The following is a 16,675-nucleotide window of genomic DNA, read 5'->3' on the forward strand; positions in this document are numbered from 1 at the left end:
TGCACCACCTGAGAGACGCAATTTTATTTTTGCATAGGTTTTTTGCATGATTTTTGCATAGGTTTTTTGCATGATTTTTGCATAATTTTTGCATAAATATAATTGATCCATAGGTCTTTCCCCATTTTTGTTTTTATTTTTGATATTTGTTTGAGATATCCTTTAATTTATTTTTCTAATTAATTTTTCTTCTTTTAATTTTTGCAGACAGGTTTGTATGTTATTCTCTCTCCTTGGATCAAAAGTTTGTAGACATTGCAAATACCTATTATAAACTATGTCGTCGCTATGTTAATAATTTATGTCGTTGTAAATATTATAAACTATGTCATTAATATTACAATTTCTCTGTTTTACGTCGTGGCAAATCACTAAAGATGCAGCAATCCCATAGGTATTTTTGTTTGTGATATTTGTTTGAGATGTATTTTTGTTTTTGTTTTTGATAGTTTTTTTTTCATTCTAATGTTTGCAGGTTTGGGTTTCATTCATTCTCTCTGCGTGGCGTGGGTCAAAAGTATATACTATGTCGTTGCTTTAAAAAAAACAAAACTATGTCGTTCCTAGGTTAACTATCGTTGCAAATAAAAGTATATAACTATGTCATTGCTTTAAAAAAAAAACAAACTATATTGTTGTTGCTATGTTAACATAACTATCTCATTAATTATAGTTGCAAATTAAAGTGTATAACTATGTCGTTGCTTTCAAAAAAGAAACTATGTTGTTGTTGCTATGTTAACATAACTATCGTTCCTATGTTAATTATCGATGCAAATATTATAACCTATCAAATCGAGCTTAGTGAATTGCTGATAAATATTAAAAGATATAAAGTAACATATGAACTTGAACCATTTCTAATGTTATGAATTGCTGAATCCTCTCTAATTATGCACGGCAGTGTCTATTCCAACATTTCACATATGTATAATAAATTATTGATTAAATGTTTAACTAAGATGAACACCGAACAAAAACGGCACAATCACCATTTATCCAAAAAAAAAAAATTGCTTGCAATTTATGCATTGCAAAAAGTAGCTTAGTGTTGTGCATTAAGCAGTGGACCCAACGGCTCACAAGGTATTCTGCATTGCAAAAAGTAATGTGTCATATGCATTAAACGGAACAAAAACGGATTTGTAGCGACAAATGTGATTTCTCTTCTTAGGGCCAACAATCGAAGAAGATTATACGTTAAAAGTCTTCATCTTACTAGCTACGGTTCTCTACATAAACAATTACGGATCAAAAAGAGGATTTTAGTATACAATTAATGCCTAAACAATATAGTGAAGCAATCAATACAGAAACATATCACTTAAATATCTACCAACATCACAGTCTGACAAAATACCTTATCCTCAGACATTCCAACACCTACAAATACGAACACTATTGGTGCCAGAAAAAAAAAGCAAAGCAAAGCAGGCCGTGATAGCATGCAAACCATAGCAAATATGCAGACTGCAAAACTAGAAAGGCAAAAACAGAGATATATAATAGCAAATCTCTAAAAGTCATTAAAGGGAAAAAATAGTATGGAGATATATACTGTGCTTCGTCGACAGACCTATAATGAAGGGAAATGTTTTATAATAAGCCCACAAGTAGCACTTCTAGAAGCAATATTAAGAAGGAAAAATCTATCATTTCTTAAGACTTTTACTATGCAGACATCAAGTTCATATATCAGTTGAGTAAGCAATTGGATGTAGCTTGAGATTAAACGTTCACCATTATAGCTACTTTCCCTTTAACATCCCCAATTAAGTTCATCACCTACATAATCAAGTGGATTGTTAAATGTCAATTCCAGTCTTGGTAAAAATGTATTTGCAAATTGGTTGTTACCTCTGCAACATTGTACCCATGACGTCTTTTATCAACTATTGCTAAAGGTGCATCAGATAACTTCTTGGCAAAAGCACGAGCCCTTGCGACACCACCAACATCAGGTGAAACTACCACCAAATCACCTTGCTAAGTAATCAAGTATCACAGGCTGTTCATGGATATTAAGTACCAAAAGAAGTAGCCATAAGAAAATACGTTGTGACAAAAGGAGAACCTAATGCTTTGAGAAATCATTTAAGATAGGAACCTTTACCTGGCCAGAAACATGATCGGCTGGAATGTAAAAGTAGCCCATCATAGACTGTCCGGAGTGAAGATGAGAAGCAAGGACACAGTCTGCACAAGCCAGTGTTGTTATCAAATTTGCCACAAGCTTGGCTGCAACAGATTCACGTTTAATCTTGATTTTCCCAAGCTCCAGACCCAAATAGCAAGAAATATACCTTATCATCGTAAGAAAACATCCAATGGAAGAAACGAGAATATTACAAATCAGTTTCATCCTAATTCCTAAGCGTTTCAAACTAGTAATTGTTGCACTTAAATCTAAAGAAGTAGAAGTTAAGAAAGAACCTGAGCTAAGGCAGGATTAGCAGTGCCGGATAAGATACAGAGGCTGTGTGGTGTTCTTGTAAATCGAGTCTTCCAAACGGGTCCTCGAAAAGCTTGCAAGAACGGTGTCACCTATAAGCAGGTGGAAACCGGAGTGTAGAACTTGTACGGATCCGCTGCGTTCCACTTTTGCTATTCCACAACCAACATGAAACAATCAAAGAACAAAGCAATATATGTGTCAATAAAATGAAGAAAAAAAAGGAGAAGAGAGATAAAGTAATCAAGTATCACAGGCTGATCATGAATGTGAAGTACAAAAAAGTAGAAGCCATAAAAAAAGTGGTCACAAAAGGGGAACTCAAAGCTTTGAGGAATCAGTTAAGATAGAACCTTTTACCTGGCCATAAACATGATTGAATGGAATGTCAAAGTAGCCCCATAGACTGTGCCTGTGACCGGAGTGAAGATGACAAAAGCAAGGACATGTTCTGCACCACCAGACTGTGTTGCTATCAAAAGGAGGACAAGCTTGGCTGCAATAGATTTCACGTCCTTGAGTCTGCAAAAAGATTGTAGAATGAAAACATGAAAAGTCTGTTAGCCATCAACGATTAGCAGTGGGGGAAAAGATACGGAGGCGTGTGGTGTTACCTGCAAGCAGATGGAAACCGGAGTCATCCGCCGCGTTGCTATTCAACAACCAACCTGAAACAAAAGAAAAAAAACATTCATCAGATACAAAAGCGAAGACTGTAAAAAGCTACTGATGTAGAGAAATAGAGGAGATTTATTTACGAGAGTAGAAATTGAACCAAAGAAGACTGTAAAAGGCTGACCACGACGTGTAATAGAGTTGTTTATTAAGAACGAGAAAATAAGCTTGAAGCTGCAATGCATAAATAAAACGAGCATTCAGATGAAAGAGAAAGAGAGAGCAGACAAAGAGAGAGAGTAAAAAAGGGAATTACCCATTCAATGCACCACCTGAGAGAAAACTAAATAAAAGTCTTTTTATCGGTCAAGCCTTGGCCTCGTTTCAACAGCTTGTACCTATCAACCATGCAGAGACCACGATTGAGCTTCCCTGCAGAAAAACAGAGAACACACAAGTGTTTGAGAGTGCATAACCCGTTGAGAGAAAGAGAGAGAGAACTAAATCAAAACAAAGGGAACCAACAAATCTTCCGGTGTAAACGCGTTTTAAGCAAGGTAGTCTTCCCTCAGTAGCTTAGATGTCAGTTTCACCTTCTACTATCGCATATTTTCCTACAAGCTGCACGAAAAAACACAATGTGGGGGTCAAATAAATTCCTTTCAGAAAGAGTTATGTGCTAAGAATGATTTTCATTTTTAACTCAAGTCAACTTTACGTGTCTAAAACCTTAAAATGTATATCGCTGGGACAAGAGGTCAATAGTCACGAAAATTATACTTCTACAAGGATAATTAGTGACACGTACCTGAGCAATATCATTAAGATCGTCTTCCCTCTGCAACACCTCTCTGGCCTTTGTCCTGATGCTGATGAAACCTGGATCGAACTTCTCATAGAAAGATTCCAATGCATGAAGATAAGAAAAAGCATTGGAATGATTCACGTCCTTGAGTCTGTAAAAACATGTAGAATGAAAACATGAATCGTCTGATAGGAATGAAACACAAGTGACAAACTCAATCACATCCCCTTACACTGTATTATCGTTTAAATAAAACATCCAGAGTGGAACAAACGACAATTTTACAAATCAGTGTCTTCGTTATAAGAAAATCTGAAGAAGTACAAAATTAAGGAAAAACCTGAGCTAAGGCAGGGATTAGCAGTGCCGGAAAAGATACGGAGGCGTGTAGTGTTGCCTGCAAGCAGATGGAAACCGGAGTGAACCGCCGCGTTGCTATTCCACAACCAACCTGAAACAAAAGAAAAAAAAAGATTCATCAGATACAAAGCGAAGACTTTAAAATGCTACTGATATAGAGAAATAGAGGATACTTACTTAGAGTAGAAATCGAACCGAAGAAGACTGTAAAAGGCTGACCACGACGTGTGATAGAGTTGTCTATGATGTCATCAAGCACGAGAAAATATAAGCTTGAAGCTGCAATGCAAAAGACAAAACGAGCATTAAGATGAAAGAGAAAGAAGAAGTCAGACAAAGAGAGAGAGAGAGAATTAAAACATTCAATGCACCACCTGAGAGAACACTAAATGAAAGTCTCTTTATCGGTCAAGTCTTGGTCTTGCTTCAACAGCTTGTAGCTATCAACCATGGAGAGACCACGTTTTAGCTTCCCTGCATAAAAACACAGAACACACAAGTGATTGAGAGCGAATAACATGTTGAGAAAAAGAACTAAACCAAAACAAAGGGAGCCAGCAAATCTTACGGTGTAAACGCGTTTTGAGCAAGGTAGTCTTCCCTCAGTAGCTTAGATGTTTCCGAGGTGATTTATTTCACCTTCTTCTAGCGCATCTTTTCCTACAAGCTGCACAAAAACCCACAAAGTGCCGGTCAAATTAATTCCTTTCAGAAATAATTATGTGCTAAGACTGATTTTCATCTGTATAGTTTAGATGCCAAAAATATCGTTCAAAACCTTGAAATTGTATATCGCTGAAACAAGAGGTCAATAGTCACGACATTGATACTTATACAAGGATAAGTGACACGTACCTGGAAATTTTCATTAAGATCGTCTGCCGTCTGCAACAAAATCAAGGTCCTCCCATCCACACTTGCAAAATGATTATGAGAGTTAGAAGACAAGAGAAATTTGTAATTATGATGAAATAATCTAACAGGGAATATTACTTACAGATGGTGAAGCAGATGATTTAGAAGAACACAAACTTGTTGAGGTATGTCAAGTATCATAACATCTCCTTTCAAGGGTTCTTCTGCATTAAGAGAAAATCATGACTATTAAAAAATAGTATCACTTTTATCTGTTGGTCCCAAAAGTGAGAAGAAAGATACACTTACATCGGAAGCAGCTTCCCATCAGCTGAGACATTAGAGGCTGATATAGAGTTGTTATTCTTGGCTTTGACTAATTTCGTTTCCATGATTTTGTAGTATGTTATAATACTCCCACCAAGTTCTTCCAAAGAAAAAAAAAAAAATCAACCCTCGTTGTTAGCAGTGACAAAAAAAAAAAAAAAAAAAAAAAAAAAAGAACTTAAAGCTTGCAGTGCGAAAATATAAGTTTACCAGTGTTTGCAGCCATGTAAAGAACTTCATCGACTGCACTGTCTACACAGAAAATCTCGAGGAGGCAAACATCTCGTCCTGCATTTCAGTATTTAAACTCATCAGATCCAATTTAATAATGTTGGAAGTTTGTATATAAAGTTAAAAGACACTAAGAGCAAAACCCAACTGACCTTCTCTTTAGATAGACGGGCAACAGAAGTAGAAGCATTCAGCTCCCAAACCCGACAAAGTGGACACCCAATAGATACAAGAGTTCTCTTTACGCCTACACCAGTAGCTAGAGCCAACTGTTGTCCTGCAAGATCAAAACAAAATGCATAAGATCCACTAAAGTTTCTTTCTCTGTCTGTCCTTTTAAAAAAAGAGAGATAATTGCATCAAATATTTATTTTTTACCTCTGCACCAACAGCGAGCACACGGATTGAACGCAAGAGCCAACTGTTGTCCTGCAACATCTTTTAACTCTTTTATCACTTCATCTGACTCTCCAGTTGCAAGGGTTTTGATATTTGTATGAGAGACGGCATCCTTCAAGATAAACTGAGACATTAACAGAACAAAGGATCTTGTGTTTGTAATATAGAAGATGATAATAAAAAGCTGTAGCACAGAAGGAACCTAAAAAGATGACACACCTGAAGAAAGATTTATCATATCAGTCCCGGTGCCTCCACCATCTGCATCAAAGAGAGATACAGTATTTTCGTTAAAAAGACATTGAATACAAAAACTAGTTAAAAAGGGGCAAATTACTCTTGAGTTACAGTTGCAAGGGTTTTGACTCTTGTATTAGACAAGGCTTTTAAGAAGAGGCTTGGTGTGAGTTAAGCATTGCACCACTGAAGCTATGAAACAAGTATTGCCTGAAGGTGTTGAGCCTTTTCCATGAGAGGAAAAAATATAAGAACAAACTCGTTAAGAAGATATCTTTCACCAGAGAAGCGAAGTGAAGAAACCAAACTTGCAAATTTTTTTACCTCTCGCTGGTCTCCGAAGACCAGAGAACAAATTTCTTCATTTTTCCGGTAGTATAACCATCTCCAGAAAAGCTTGTTTAGCTCCATCAAGTCCAGCTGCAATAAAAAAGCACAATTGTGTTTCCACATAATACATCAAAAAGGGAAACAAGAAGACAAGCATAAGAATGACACTCACCAACATCATCCCATTTTACAGATGGGCTTCCATCCACTATTGTTGTGTTTATCATCTCTACTAGCTTATCATCGTGGAGATTTCCAGATTCTTCGGGCTTGCAGGAAACTGAAGCTGAAGATGGAGATGCTACGGTCCTCTACATAATCAAGGATCAAAAAGAGGATTTTAGTATACAACTAATGCCTTGACAAATTCAGTGAAGCAATCAATCCAACATATCACTTAAAAATCTACCAACATCACAAGACAAATACCTTATTCTCGGGACATTACAACACCTAACAAATGAACATCGTTAGAACACCATTAATGGCAGAAATAAGCAAAACAGACATTAATAGATCAAGTATGGTATTCAGAGAAGTCAACTTACATAGCTTCAACCATCCCGCGCAATTAATCCTTAGATCAGAGCATAATTCGCTTGCAAAACACACCTGCAAAACTAAGAAAGAAACGTAAAGGTTAAAAAAAAAAAAAAAAAAAAAAAAAACAAGAAGTAAAAGACGTGTTAAAGAGGAAGAACAAAACCCATGAAGACCTGAAACATCAAAGCAATCACACGCACAAAGAAGAAGCGTGTCCATCAAAGCCATCACTGATCAGCATCATCCAAAACCTGAAATAACAGAGACAAGTAAGTAGGAATAGATGTAGCATTAGAAATACAAAAAAAAAAACAGAGAAGAAAGAGGAAAGAGACGAGATAATAACCTGAAGCTTTTATTCTTATAGAACCTCGAGCATATCTATAAGAGAAGACAGGGTCTTAGGCTAAATGCCTAGATGCGAGTGCCACTAGGAAGATGAGCAACATTACTTGAAACCTGAAAGATCCAATAAAATGAGGACCAAATCATGTTTGAAAAGTCCCTGATGGCAAAGTCCAAAACTCATCAAAAAGGGAAAACAGAAGAAGAAGACGTATTCATGTAGAAAAATTCAACAAGTGAGTAAATCAAACCGTAGTGTGGGGGAGTGATAACAGAGCTGATAACAGAGCTAGTTTTTGGTGTTGCTCTGTTATCAAGCGGATCGTAAATACGCCTCCCAAAACAATACCTGCTAAAAAGAAGAAATTTAATTACTTAGGCGAACCAAAAGAACCGTAGAAGAAGAATTCAATTGAGAGAAACCAATACACAAGGACAAGTTATAGTAAATCAAACCGTCTAATTAAGAAGCAAGCAGGGGAGCGAGCGAGCGAGCGATGATGATTTCGCTTCCATAACAACACCTGAAAGACGACGAATAAACTTACTTAATTGGTGGATCCAAACCCCAAAACATAATTGAGAGATTAAGAAGAAGATTGAGAGAGGTAACAAATCGTGGCAATTGAGAGAGAGAGAGAGAGAGAGAGAGAGAGAGAGAGACCAAACCCTAGAACGAATTCACAACTCTAATTAGTAGGAAGATGATTGGTTGGTTTACAAAAACCCAAAATCACAGACAGCGAGCGTCGGGAGTGTAGAAGACTGTCAGTCGGGGAAGCACCGCACCATCACCATCAGCGTCGCCACGAAGAAAAAAAAAAATTAGAAGAAGAAGAATGATGACTGATATATTTTATAGATAAGGTATAATGACTCGTATCTCTTTCCTTTTTCCTTTTCTACTATTCCTATTTTATTTCCTTTTCCTAATTTTCCTTTCTTTATTTTTATTTTTTTAAAATTCTGGCTTTGTTATTGATTATAAATTATGAAAACTATTACATATGATCTACTATGGACAATTCCTTCCGACTCTATCAGATTCACTACATAGACTCTTTCTCTCCTGCTCCTGCTCTATGCTCTATTGAATCACGTCGAACGGCAATAATTGCGCATCACTAGAGATCGTCTGTAAATTTATCTCTATTAATCTATACAATTAATAAATCGCATTATGCGGGGCTCGAACCCCAGACCTTTTGATGTAGAAGCATTAATGAACCCTAGACCAACCACTGGACCGAGGGGCTTCCACAATTTTCCTTTTTCTTATTATTTTAATTTTTTTTTGTTTTTTTCCTTTTCAGTTTTCTTATTATTACAGTGGCTAGTATTTCCTTTTGTATAGATGAGGGAGATATGATCATATACAATTTTTTGAACGGTCAAGATTAAAACAATAAAGTCAGTAGTCATTAGTCAAACACAATCCAAAGAGACTTAAGAACCAAACCCCTGAAGATAAGTAGCTCATAACACACCTGAATCCACCAGAATTCATCTCATCAAGCAGGTGATAACATTTTAACCATTGAAAATATGCAGACCCAAAACCAGAATTGGTAAGAACTGATAAAAGAGAAGGGAGCCTGATCACATGTCCATGAAATACAGAGGTAACCAAAACAGAAAAATACACTTGATGTACTACATATACAAAACTAAGAGCAGACTGCAAATGGGAAATATAAGAATTAACAAAAGCTACCTCACAAACTCATCATTAAGTCCAGATGATACAGAACTTCCACTTTGCAACATTCAAACTCCTATGCAGAGATAATTACTTCATCTCAAGCACAAGTGAGTTACCATAGAAAAGATGCAGACTCTGACAATCAACTTCACAGAATTATTTCGTGAGCCAAAAGTCTTTGCTATGTAAATATAGTAGTTCACTAGAATTAGTAACGATATAGAGACTCCTAGATTTTTCGTTCTAAATCACAAGACATAGAGCACACAATTGACAAAAGCAAATAGTATTTGGAAGAAATGGGACTATTTTATTACTTAAAGAGTTTAGATATAGAAAGATGGAACTACACATTATATTAACGCTCTTTTATAAGATAAACCCCAACAGCAACTTGAACTAGGCTACTGTTGAACGCTAAAAAAAAGGCATTGCTCGGTCAATTGTTTTCACGTTTAACCACCGTGTTGGACCATGCAGTGGGAATCACGTAGAAGATACCAATCGATGACAGTTCGTAATTATTGTGAGACCCAAAGAAACCACCAAACTCAAGTCGATCACGTATCGCCGCATCAATTTCTACTATCTGGTACCATTAACATTGTCTGGTAAGCGTCCAATTGGTCCGTGCTTCCCACGGTTAGTGTGAATTGTCAAAGTTCTGATACCTACACCAATCGCATTTTGTACTCCACTTAACCCAGTCACATCTTCATCTTGATTAAGTCTTACCTGCGTTTAATTTCATCAGAGACGCAACAAGAAAGCACGCTGATTTCAGATGGAATTTCTGACGGAAAAAAATCCGTAGGAAATTTCCGACAGTTTTCCAAGAGGTTTCCGACATATTTCCGAGGATATTCTGAGGACATGACGACTCTCAGAAAACCCTCGAAAATTTGATATTCCGTCGGTAATATCTTGAAAATTTCTGACGAAAACCCGGTCGTCGGAAACTCGTCGAAATATTTTCAAAATTTCCGACGACTTTCAGAGGGACATTAGACCGTTGGTAAATTCTAACAGATTTCCAATGGATTACTGAAAACTATGCCGTTATATCCGTTGTGATTATATCCGTTACGATTATAGCCGTTGCGATATAGTTGTTGCGTTTATATCCGTTGAATGTGATCGTTGCAATTTAAAAATCCCTTGGAAATCCGTTGGAAATCCGTTGGAAATCTCTTGGAAATTTTGTGTATATATATTTAAGTTATAATTCACTTGTTTGGTAAACGAAAATATACACAATACCAACAATAATGTCTTCTTCAGATCCTTATGGTTATTTTCATTCATGGATGGATAAACCTAGATACAGTGAAGAGACGGGCAAACTTACAGAAGACTTCAAGGAAGGTCTAAGAAAATTCATGTTATTCGTGTCAAACCAGAGCATAACGCGAGAAACAGGTACTATGTCTTGTCCTTGTCCAAAATGTCGGAATTATAAAAATCTGGAGGTATCATTAGTAAGGAGGAATTGTTTAGGGATGGATTTATGCCGGGTTATAAGATATGGTTTTCGCATGGAGAAAGTGAATCAATGGTAGATTATGGCAGTACTAGTCAACATTATATTCCGGATAGTGTAGAAGAACCATCGATAGAAGTAGATGTAGGTACATTTCAGATGGTGAACGATGTATTTAGGGAAAATGCGGCCTCATTAATTCATGATGGAGATAGAGTAGAACAGCCGAATTTAGAAGCCCGAAGATTCTTTGATATGTTAGATGGGGCAAATATGTCATTGTATGATGGTTGTAAGAAGGGTCATTCACCATTATCAGTTGCAACTAGGTTGATGGGCATAAAGACGGATTGGAATTTATCAGAGGGTTGTGCGGATGCGATTACTGATTTTGTGAAAGAAATTTTGCCAGAGAATAATCTTTCACCAGCTTCGTACTGTGAGGTGCAGATACTCGTAGCTGGACTTGGTTTGCCATATCAGGTGATAGATGTGTGCAGTGATAATTGTATGATTTATTGGAGAGAAGACGAAGGTTGTACTTCATGTCGTTTTTGTCGTAAACCTCGGTATATGAGTTACAAATGTTATAGGAGCATGGTGTAGAAGCGTTCGATGTTTCAATGAACCAGAATTTCAACATGCGGGCGATGCTTATGTGGACTATAAGCGATTTCCCAGCCTATGGTATGTTATCTGGATGGACAACGCATGGACGGTTAGCTTATCTGTATTGTCAAGATAACATCGATGCATTTCAGCTGAAACACGGACGTAAAACGAGTTGGTTTGATTGTCACAGACGATGGCTCCCTGAAGACCATCCTTATCGTTGGAGCATCACATTATTTAAAAAGAACAGGCAAGTCTTTGATAGTCCACCTCCTGAGTATTCTGGCGAAGAAATTCTGAATCAGTTAAGAGATTTTGATGCTGAGAAGACAGTGGCTTGCGGTGGTAATGGGCATGATATTGTTGATGGATATGGCGATCATCACAACTGGCACAAGTTTAGTATCTTCTTCGAATTACCATATTGGAAGGATCTTTTGTTGAAGCACAATCTTGATGTCATGCATACAGAAAAGAACGTTTTCGATAATCTCATGATCATCGTACTAAATGTTCCAGGAAAGACAAAGACAATTTGAAGTCTAGATTGGACTTGCCTGATATATGTAGTCGAAGAAAACTTCATGTCATGCCAAATGGGAAAACACCAACCCCTCGATTCCGATTAGATGCATCTTCCAAGGAAGCATTTTTAGAGTGGATTATGATGCATGTTAAATTTCCTGATGGGTATGCATCTAATCTTCGTAACTGCATGAATTTGGGAGAAGGGAGGTTTCAAGGAATGAAAAGCCATGATTGTCATGTCATTATGCAGCGCCTCCTTCCATTTGCCTTTCAGCATCTTCTACCACATGATGTACACAAAGAAATTGCAGGTATTTTATCATACAATTTCTTTAACTTTTATGCATGATTATCAATATATATTAATATCTTAACATTTCATGTTATAATATATGCAGCTATAAGTGTGCTCTTTCGAGATTTATGCACAAGGACGCTTACAGTAGAAGGGATCCTTTGTAACCTTGAGAAGATTTTTTCACCGTCATTTTTTGATGTTATGGAACATCTTCCAATTCATCTCCCACGAGAGTTAGCACTTGGCGTTCCTGTTCAGTATCGATGGATATATCCTTTTGAGCGCTACATGGGCACTATTAAGAAGAAAGTTAAAAATTTGGCGAGAGTCGAAGGTTCTAGCGTAGCACAAAGCATCAACGAAGAAACCGCACACTTCTCGGAATATTATTTTCTAAAACACGTCCAAACAAAGATGCGAAAACCTGCTCGACATGATGACGGTGGGAAGACACCTTTTTACCCTGTATAAGTCCCAAATATATTTTCCCAAATTTGTCGATTAAGTAGAAAAGCAAAGAAACGAAGGCTTACAAAGGAAGAGGTACAACACTTGCACATGTACATAATCACAAATTATGAAGAGCTTCTAGAGTATGAGAGGTAAAAAAATTACAATTGAAATGCTAATTTTTTATTATATTTGGAATTGCAAATTTATTTATCCTCTTGTTAATTAATTTATAGGATTTACTTGGACCAAGTACGCTCTACATATCCAGACATGAGCGAGGATGAAGTTCAAAAACTGAAGCAGGCTGAATTTAGTCGTTGGCTAAAATTCTATGTAAGTTTTTTCTTATTTAAAATTTGTTAGGGAAAATATTGTCAAATAAAATTTATTTTCTATTTTTAATATTTTCTAAAAAAAACTTTCTATAGGTAACAACAATGTCTTCTAGAGGGCAATCATTTCCTACATGGTTATTGGAGTTTGCTAATGGGCCTTTATATGTTGCGGAAGCGTATCCCATGTATTGTACTCGTGGTTACGCATTCAAGATTCTTAGACCCAAAAAGACTAGGCCAACTTGTGATTATGGTGTGTCGGCACAATCTGGTGATCTTGTAACAATTAATATTTTTTTATATGTTTTAATATTTAATTTCTAGATTTATTAAATTATTATTTTTCACTGTTTATAGCAAGATTATAATTGGGAAAGCAGTCAATGTCAGAAAGTGCGAAAAGCTTTTGACATTCAAGCCAACCTAACCTTTCTTACGGAAATCACTTGTATTCGTGGAAGCAAAAATGGAAGCAAGGCAAAAAATGCCTAAGTGTCTAGATCCTAATGTTTGGAAAGGGTTTATCAGCTATTGGAGTATGGATGAGACGCAAGCTGTTTCATCACAAAAGTCGACTAATCGTAAAAGCAGACGTGGTGGAAAGGGACCAGCTACCCACAATGGAGGTTCTATAACCTTTAAAAACATGAGAGAAAAATGGTAAGTTTCTAATAAAATCACTTTTACTTTTTAAATTTTATAAGTTGTTTATATTTAATATGTTATGTTTTTCTTTAAATGTAGACAATCGAGGCCGGAGGGGTTGCACGTGATAGGTTAGATGTTATGGAAGCCACCCACACAAGCAAGAAAACTGGACAAATTCAAGATATGGTTATCGCAGAACGGATTGAGAAGATTAAGCTCCAAAAGATGGAACGGCTTACACAACCTTCTGAAGATGGCTCATCATCCACTGGTATAACTCGTCAGGAAATGAACCAAATGTGTCTTGAGGTATATTTGAATATAATGTGTTATCTTTTTACTTATTTCTAATTATTAATTAGTTATTTTTTTGTTACTTAGGAAATTCCTTTAACCAAGGGTCGGAGACCCGGTTTAGGAAATCTTGTGTCACGAGATGGGAATGTCTCTTCGGTTTTTTCTCGGGACAATGAACCTGTTCAACAAGTTCAAGATCTTAACCGGATCGTACAAGAAAAAGACGCGGCTGTCGAGGAACTGAAGCAAGAAAACCTCAAGATTAAGGAACACAGACCCAAACAACACTCTCCCAACTTCAAAGTTTCATTTCCTCCCAATTTCCTGAACAATTCCCTCCTCCTGATCCTAACTAATTTGTTTTTGTTTTTTTTTTTTTAACTATTTTAGTTTTATGAAATTTTTTATGTATAATTATGTAGTTTTAGTTGGATAATTATGTATTGGGATGTTTATATTTTGTATTAGGATATTTATATATTTAATTTAAGCTTTTTGATAAATATATTGTAATTTTATTTATAGAATTTCTATTTTTTTGGAAAAATATAGAATTTCTATTTTCGTAATTTATATATAAGATCCCTCAGAAAGTCCTTAGAAACTCCGACGTCGTCAGAACACCCTCGGAAACTATATCCCTCGGAAATCATGTCTCTTGGAAATCCCTTGAAAAACAAAACTCTTGGAATTCTCTCGCAAGGCTTTGGTCCTCGGAAAACTGTCGCAAATCTAAACTCTCGGAAATTCGTCGAAAAGTTTTGTCCTCGGACTTCCGTTGGAAACTAAGTGCCCTTGAAAATTCCTCGGTAATTTGATGTCCTTGAAAATCCCTTGGAAATAAATGTCCCTTGGAAATCTATCAAAAATTTCCGAGGGATTTCAGATGAGTTCTAATTTCCAACAAACGTTTTCCAATGACTTTTTATTCTTGTTAATTCGTCGGAAAGGGTTGTTTCCAAGGGGTTTACGACGATTTGTCTCTCCAAAATAGGCTGTTTTCTTGTAGTGAGAGTGATCTTCACAGAAGCTTTCTTATTTTAACTTCACAGAAACTTACTAAAAAGAAGAGAGGAAATGCCTTTTTTTTACTGACACAAAACTTACAGTTAGAAAATTGTGTCCCTCTGAGCTACCGTACTTTGGAGACAGGACTAGAGCTCCATTCTCCTGGTAGCCGAACTGAACTGATGATATGCATTCGCTGGTGAAAGAAACGTATATATGAGAGATCATGGTGCGTCCCTTGTCGTCCCATTGAACATCACCGTATCGAGGGCTTTTTCCCACTGGTCCTGTTCTTATCATCTCTTTTATATCATAAGCAGTTGATGAGTACAGTGGTTTGAGAGGGATGGAGATAGATAGATTAAGGACGACTATATATATATCTATATATATATATATATATAGTAGCCCTATTTAAGTCCAACTCCCCAAGAGTCGCTGTTCGGGAGCAAGCAAGCTAGACAGGTCCAGGTACGTTGAAGGAAACCTTGAGAATTTGTGCATAATTAAGAAGACTCTTCGTTTGACCAAAGAGGCAAAGACCGTTTTCCCATTTTTCTAAGAATTTTGCTTTTATTATTCTTCAGTAAACCTTTTGATCTAAGGACATACACATACTAAATGTGAAAGATCACGAACGATGATATACATAAAAAGATCCCCTAAGATTGCGAACACTCATATGATTCCGTCTAATTATTTTATCTCCCTTACGTGTCAAAAGTTATATCACCAAATACTCCCTCTCTTTTTAGTTTCTCTTTTTTTATATCACCAAAAGATATCGAAGCAAAATCAATTTCTGTCTTAAAGGAACATGATAATAGTCACAAAAACATCAAATTAAATTAAATTATGGATGAAAACTTAAAAAGAAATTAAAAAAAAAAAAGAACATTTAATTTGAAACATCTTTTTTATCAAAGGACAAAGAGCTAGATATCGTTCAAGAGTCCTACCTAGACTTAATCCAAGAAAACTTTTACGAGGCACAAAATAGCTCTTTTGAAATCGAACGTAACTTGGAAAGTATCCGGTCTTTGAGTTTGGTCTTATAACGGATGTGCTTAACAGGAATACCATCCACGATCGTCGGGATTTGGTAATGGAGGGCGGATGTATATTGAGGATCCCATGCTTGATTGAAAGTTAGCTTGTTATCGTACATGGGATTAACATAAATTCCAATGGATTTCAGACTCTGAAATTCATGAAAAGACCCAAAGAAGCCACCAAACTCACGACGATCACGTATCTTCACATCAATTTCCCTCTTATGTTTTTCCATATGTATGGATGATGAATAACGATCACAAAACGGCCCGTGTTTTCTCTGATTAGTGTGGATATTCAAACCCGTGATCCCAAGGCAATCGATTACACTCAACCCGGTCACATACTCATCGGAATTTAGTCCCTTCTCGTCCCAACTCTTATGAGGATAAAAATCTGACCCAATTGGTCCGATTTTGAACATCTCCCTATCACGCAATTTCATCTAGAATATAGCAGTCCAAAGAATTAATTAAACATAGAATACTCTTTGCTTTTTAATAAAGAATTTGTTCTTGTGAGGAAGATCCATACTTATATAGACGAACAAAAGATTTACATACGTAATCTCTATAAGAAAACTTCCTTAATTGATCAACTTGAAAACAGTAGTTTTACTAAATTCAAAAGACCAAATATGTAAAACTATATATTATACTCGCCTTTTATTTGCTTGAGTTTATTTGTGATTAGGATACTAATAAATATTTAAAGCTTTTTTTTTTCGTTCCGTCTCTAGTTGGTTTCTTTGCAAATGTAAAG

At 36.3% G+C, this 16,675-nt stretch overlaps 3 pseudogenes across 1 annotated transcript; 1 reads left to right on the forward strand and 2 right to left on the reverse strand.

Annotated features, from left to right (window-relative positions):
- Positions 1-1,503: 1,503 nt before the first annotated feature.
- On the reverse strand, positions 1,504-15,160 carry LOC104793310 (uncharacterized; annotated as a pseudogene). The gene is made up of 28 exons (XR_015560457.1): positions 14,960-15,160; positions 9,584-9,936; positions 8,987-9,177; positions 7,711-7,848; positions 7,607-7,613; positions 7,160-7,223; positions 7,060-7,064; positions 6,803-6,922; positions 6,606-6,701; positions 6,024-6,168; positions 5,798-5,922; positions 5,625-5,702; positions 5,397-5,514; positions 5,230-5,311; positions 5,088-5,148; positions 4,801-4,899; positions 4,607-4,706; positions 4,410-4,511; positions 4,213-4,323; positions 3,876-4,023; positions 3,384-3,688; positions 3,211-3,301; positions 3,067-3,120; positions 2,813-2,974; positions 2,434-2,604; positions 2,114-2,303; positions 1,858-2,008; positions 1,504-1,785 (listed from the first exon to the last, which is right to left on the reverse strand). The product of XR_015560457.1 is annotated as an uncharacterized LOC104793310 (transcript).
- On the forward strand, positions 12,066-14,208 carry LOC147943024 (uncharacterized; annotated as a pseudogene).
- Positions 15,161-15,825: 665 nt separating the features above from the next.
- LOC104793312 (jacalin-related lectin 24 pseudogene) lies at positions 15,826-16,358 on the reverse strand (annotated as a pseudogene).
- Positions 16,359-16,675: the final 317 nt, after the last annotated feature.

This window comes from Camelina sativa, chromosome 6 (assembly GCF_030686135.1).
Source record: "Camelina sativa cultivar CO46 ecotype springtype chromosome 6, ASM3068613v1".
Taxonomy (NCBI): Eukaryota; Viridiplantae; Streptophyta; class Magnoliopsida; order Brassicales; family Brassicaceae; genus Camelina; species Camelina sativa.